General features: G+C 44.8%; 1 pseudogene across 1 annotated transcript in view; it reads left to right on the top strand.

Annotated features, from left to right (window-relative positions):
- The first annotated feature begins 3,108 nt into the window (after positions 1 to 3,108).
- LOC309548444 (protein phosphatase 1 regulatory subunit 12B-like) overlaps positions 3,109 to 6,000 on the top strand; it is a 92,004-nt pseudogene continuing 89,112 nt past the window's right edge. The window contains exon 1 of the transcript XR_014226160.1: positions 3,109 to 3,388. The product of XR_014226160.1 is annotated as a protein phosphatase 1 regulatory subunit 12B-like (transcript). The remainder of the gene's footprint in view (positions 3,389 to 6,000) is intronic.

Raw genomic sequence — 6,000 nt, 5'->3', positions numbered from 1 at the left:
TATAGGTCTCACGATCCGATAAGAGCCTCAACATTTCCTGATCATAGGCCTCTGTATCTAGGATCACAATCCCCCCTCCCTTGTCAGCGGGTCTGACCACGATGTCTTTACGCTCCTTTAAAGTCTTGAGGCCTCTACTGAAAGCAGGATCAGTCCCGCATTTTTTAATTTGCAGCTGATCCAAATCTTTCGCCACGAGGTCTCTAAACACCGTTAGCGAGGGCGCAAAGGGTCCAGGGGGATTAAAGGTAGAAGCGTTGGAAAACTGAGTACTCCTTACTCCCATAACATATTCCTGTTTGGGCGGAGCGGGATCATTCGCGAAATGTCTCTTAATACTCAATTTCCTAATATATTTTTGAAGATCGATAAAAGTATCGAATCTATCAATTGGTCTGGGAGGGGCAAACTTCAACCCCCGATTCAACACATGTCTTTCATCGGAGGAGATGGTAGCTGAACTCAGATTGAAGAGTCCATCATCTTTTAAAGCCGCCTTTTTTTTTAATTGAAGCCTCCTCCCCCCTCTTGACCCCCTTTTGGCTTTTTTTGTCTTTTGTTTTTTGGTGTGGCCCCCTGAAAAAAACGTTGCTGGGATCCCTGATTATACTGATCAGAGGGGTATCCATTCCCCTGGGTATTCTGCCCAAAATAGGGGAAGGGGGTTAATTGACCATTTTGTTGGGAACTTGTCATCTGGTTGTTAGGCCGTGACTGAGCTCTCTCCCTCTCATAGGGGTGATTGGTTATGTACCTTTCCGGTTCAGGGGGGTTATAAGTCAGAGGAGTAAACCTGTTAGAAACAGGCAAAGCATTAACTTGTACCATCGCCTGAGATGGACGTCCTCTTCCTCTCCCTCTCCCACGTCCTCTGCCTCGTCCCCGACCATTCCAATGGGCAGGTTGAGGATGGGGCGTAAAGGTTCGCATAATATTTGAGGCTCCAGGTATTGGGGTATCTGGGGTCTCCACCGGAGTAACCTCCATAGGTGCCAAGGAATCCTCCTTAGCCTGTTCCCTTTGTTTGGTCACCTGCCACTTGAACACATTCCCTGATTGATAATCACCAAGATCCCTATTAAATTTCTTCTTTTATTTCTCTGTTCACTTTCCTTTTTTCTAAATGTTTTTTCAGGGCTTCCGATTTAGTTTTATACTCGTCCTTCTCCTTAAAGGCCACCAACTTTTCCTTAATTAAATTAATGTCCTCATCCAATTTTTTCAGCTTTTGTCTTTTGTTAGACAACATAAAATTCAACAAGCTGATCCCAGCATTGTTGAAAAATAAAAGCCAATCGTTGGTATCAGTACAATCACTCTGTGGAAATACAAGCATGTGGCCAACATAGTCAAGGGGTTCCCGAAACATAGTGTCTCGAGACACTATGATCAGTGCCATCAAAGGGATCCAAAGGGAACCATTTTCCTTGGGATAGACAGATTCACCAAAAACTGGAGAGGTAGTAATATGACCCGGGGGGTATCCAAGCTAGAAACCAGCTGGATATATAGGCTTAAGTCCTATACCCCATTGGGTCTGAACATAGAATGGGATCTGAATGCGTTTATCAACAATTCCTGATATAGTCCCATTACTATGTTCCCCAGTTTGTGGATATTGTGCTGTGACCTATTTTGGGTAGATTTAAGAATTATCCTCATTTTTTAGTTCCTCCAGTTTTTTCAACTGTTTTAATTTGATGTATTTTAATGTTGTTTTTATATTTTGTTTTTCTTTTTCCGCAATGTGAAGAGATTGCTGTTTTTTTCCCCCTCCTGTGGTCTGAATTGCGACCACCAGATGGCGCTGTGTTCTCCGACTAATTGGCGTGTCGACTTTTAATGGTGAGAACTAACGTCATTAAAGTCTAATATGTAAAAGCCTTTTTTTCTTCTTTTTTGCGTAATTCGATCCCATGTTATGTGGCGATTGGAACGTTGGGGGTATTATGCCTCTATGTTTCGTTCTTAAAATTCCCACATCCGGGTGGTGGAGCGCAAGCAGGCCATTTCCAGGTGTTGGTGAATTGAACAACTTCCGCCCGTCTCGATCCTATATATATGGCGCTGACGCCGCAGGACCACACCCCTAGACGACGTCAACTCTGACGAAACGCGTCGGATGGAGCCTGTGGCGACGCACGCCACACCAGGAAGAGACACGGCGGCCATATTTTTGGTGGGATGCACGAGCACCCGACCACTCGGAGGTGGATAAAGCAACGCTCTCTAAGTGCGGCTATCCTGTAAGTGTACTTATTATCTTTGGGGAGCAATAAACTTCATAGCAGTGTACACTATGTGTTGGTATTTTGTTTCCTCACATGGGGACCCTGTAAGGACCTAAGGACTGTCCGCTTGGTGGAAGATTTCATAGGAGGAGGAGTGAATGATCCCGGCTTTCCAGTGCTTGTACCATGGGCGTTTTTTGACCTTTGTGATGAGGGTCAATGTGATCTGGTAAGGATCAGTGTGTGCGGGTGCCTGGTGGTGGTCTCCCTTGCTGAGGATCTTCACATTTCTTCCCTTCTTTGTGAAGTTTTTGTTGATGCACGAGAAAGAATTTGAACTGTTGCTTTTTCACCCACGCATATCAAGGACATTTCTTTGATTTTAGCTACCAGATTAGCGCCACATTTGTATTTTTATTATTATTGATCTTTCTATTCCAAAGATTTGTGTTGGCTGCTTTTCGCATACTTATATTTTTATTATATTTTAGCGCAGCAATTATATGTTTTATACTCAAAATCTTACTCTTGCCAGTTTTTTCTACTTTTAACACATCGACTTTAGGGACAACATGTTCACTTGCTGGCTAATATATACAACTCACTTTCAAGTGCCATAGTAATGTGATAATAAATATTATTCACTTTACCAGTCGATGGTCAAAATTCATAAAACACTAAAAAAATGACATATCATTGCTTCCCTGGGTTATACGCAAAACAATGTTAGTTACACAGCAGAGAGAATATAAGGCTTTCATCTCACTTGAGTATTAACATGTAGGTGAACAGTAGCAGAAATCACAGATGACATCATTTATAATGGAAATCTTAGTGAATGACACATGCTGCTTAACCTGCTGAGTCTTTCATTTCGCCATGGGAGGAAGGGCTGGAATAGACACACCTGAATCTGGAGACTCTCATTTAGAGTGCAGTTTGATGACTATAAATCCACCTTGTAGTTCCTCTTACCATTTGATAATCTTGGTAATGTAGAAGAAAGCCAGGCTAAAATATCCAGCCATGGCAGAACAACAATACCTGTGGAACCCACAGTCGACATACGAGAGGTTTGGGTGGCAAGGAAGAGACAAGCAATCCCGCTACACAGAAACTCTGCGAAGTACACGGGTGCGTAATCAATACACACAAAGGTGAATGTTCGTTTTCCAACTTTTATTTCTTGTACTCTTCCTGATAAAATGACATAGTCTCTGCTATAGCTGTTTAAAGATGTATTTTGGTGTAATAATGGATCTTTGCATCCTATAGTGCTGCCAATAAAAAAGCAGCATACTGGGGTTGTATGAATGTAACAAAAAAGTGAAGATGTTGTCTTTTTTGGTGATCTGACCACACATATTATAATCTGACTGTAATCGTTTAGGCCTCATTCACACGAGTGTACACATCAGCAGTGTTGCTCATCTTACTTTAAAAAAGTAATTAGTTAGTTACAAATTACTTCTCCCAAAAAGTAATTGAGTTACTGACTCAGGTACCACATTGAAAAAGCAATTAGTTACTCAGAAAAGTAACTGCGACTTTTTTTACTATTTTATAATGCAATTACGTTCTATGAGATCTTTAATAGTGGTGGCGGTGTGGCACACTGTGGGGGTCTGAGTCCTCCTAACTGTGAGTAACTGTATTTTGTTTTGTTTTTTTGTATCTGCTGCCTGAAATGGTGGTAGCAGTGTGGTGGTGGTGGCGGTGTGGAACACTGGTGGTGGCGATGTGGCACACCGGTACTGGGACACTAGAGCAGGGTCCCCATAGATCCCACTTTAGAGCAGGCCAGGGTCATCATCAATTTCTATGGGAACCCTTCTCTAAAGGGGGATCTATGGGGACCCTGCTCTTAAGGGGGGATCTATGGGAACCCTTCTCTAAAGGGGGATCTATGGGAACCCTTCTCTAAAGGGGGATCTATGGGAACCCTTCTCTAAAGGGGGATCTATGGGAACCCTTCTCTAAAGGTGGATTCATGGGGACCCTGCTCTAAAGGTGGATTCATGGGGACCCTGCTCTAAAGGTGGATTCATGGGGACCCTGCTCTAAAGGGGATCTATAAGGACCCTGCTCCAAAGGGGGATCTATAGGGCCCCAGGGCCTGTTCTAAAGGGGATCTAGGGGGACCGAGTTCTAAAGGGGATCTATAAGGGACCCTGCTCTAAAGGGGGATCTATGGCACAGATCCCTCTTTAGAACAGGGTCGCCATAGATCCATCTTTAGAGCAGGCCCGCGTCCCCAAAGCTCCCCCATAGATTCCCCTTTAAAGCAGGCCAGGCAGTCTAGAGCAGGCAAGGCAGGGTCCCCCATATATCCCACTTTATCATGGTATGGGGGGAGGGCACTGTCTCTGACTGCAGTGCAGAACATACATTGTATGGGTAGAGGGCACTGTCTCTGACTGCAGCACATACATGATGTATGTGCTGCAGCCAGAGACAGAGCCCCCCCCCCTTCTCGCATGCCAAAGCCACCCCCCGAGCACACACCTGTTGTAAAGCACTTGTTGCACGTCCTTCTCCTGTCTGGACTGCTGAACTGTCTGGACACTTCAAAAAGCAGCTGCCTCCTCTACTCTGACGCTGTAGCTGCTAAGCTGAGCCGGTCCTTGTCTGAGTCTCCTCCTCTTCTCTTTCCTGTACCGCAGACAGCGGTCATAGAGGAGAGGGGGAATTACAATTACAACTACTGCCATCTAGTGGCGGTAGATGTAATTGCGGTAACGCAGCCGAAAGTAGCGGCAACGGCGTTACAGGGAGGGAACGAGTAATCAGATTACTCGTTACCCTCAAAAGTAACTGCGTTAAGTAACGCCGTTTACTTAAACGCAGTTACTACCAACACTGCACATCAGTACACTTGTGTCGGGTTTACACCCCCTGGGAAGCACAGGTGGCCCATGTAGATGCATGTACCAAACTTGCAACGGCTGCATAGATCTTCATGCGCATCCCTGGGAGGCACAGGTGGCCCATGCAGATGCATGTACCCAACTTGGAATGGTTGCATAGATCTTCATGCGCATCCCTAAGTGTATATCCATGCAGGACTAATGCACAGCTCAGAACACAGACAGACAGACTGACTGTAAAATCTCATTATAATCAAATGATTGCAGAGATGTAAATGGTGCAGAGATGTAAACAGTTAGAAATTGAAGTGGTTCTAAAGGCTGAAGGTATTTTACCTTCAAAAACATTTCTGGATGCAGTGCCCCAGCTCCCCCAATCCTTATATGAGCTTCCTCTGATCCAGCGATGTTAACGATAGCCTCGGCTGTATGGGGACTCTCCCTTTTCATTGGCTGGGAGCCAATCAGGAAAGAGCAGGGGGTGGGGGCGAGGCACGGCTTCAGGTGTCTTATGGATGCATAGAGCAGTGGCTCGGGAGCAAGCATGCAGCGGTGTCCCCAGGGCAAGCGGCTTTCTCTGGGGGCACTGCTCAATGAGGAGGAACCAGGAGTTCTGGTGGGGGACCCAAAAATAGAGGATCAGAGCTGCTTTTTCATGAGCTATTGTCACACTGGAAAGGTGCGTTTTAGTGCATAAAAAGCACACCAGTGTAAACGGGGCCTTAAGCTGGCAACACACTATACAATTTTTTTTTTATTCAATTTCCTAATGAATTACTATGTAGTGCAAGGGCCTGCCTAATTGCATACAAATTGAAGTGTTCAGGTTTGACCTCATATTATGATTTTGGTAAATCTAAAGGAAAACTGTACAAGAAAATTTTATATATGGCCAGCCTAAA

Source organism: Pelophylax lessonae (genome assembly GCF_965119305.1).
Source record: "Pelophylax lessonae genome assembly, chromosome: 2".
Classification (NCBI taxonomy): Eukaryota; Metazoa; Chordata; class Amphibia; order Anura; family Ranidae; genus Pelophylax; species Pelophylax lessonae.
Note: the sequence above shows the minus strand (reverse complement) of the source record. Positions and strands in the feature narration are given on the sequence as shown.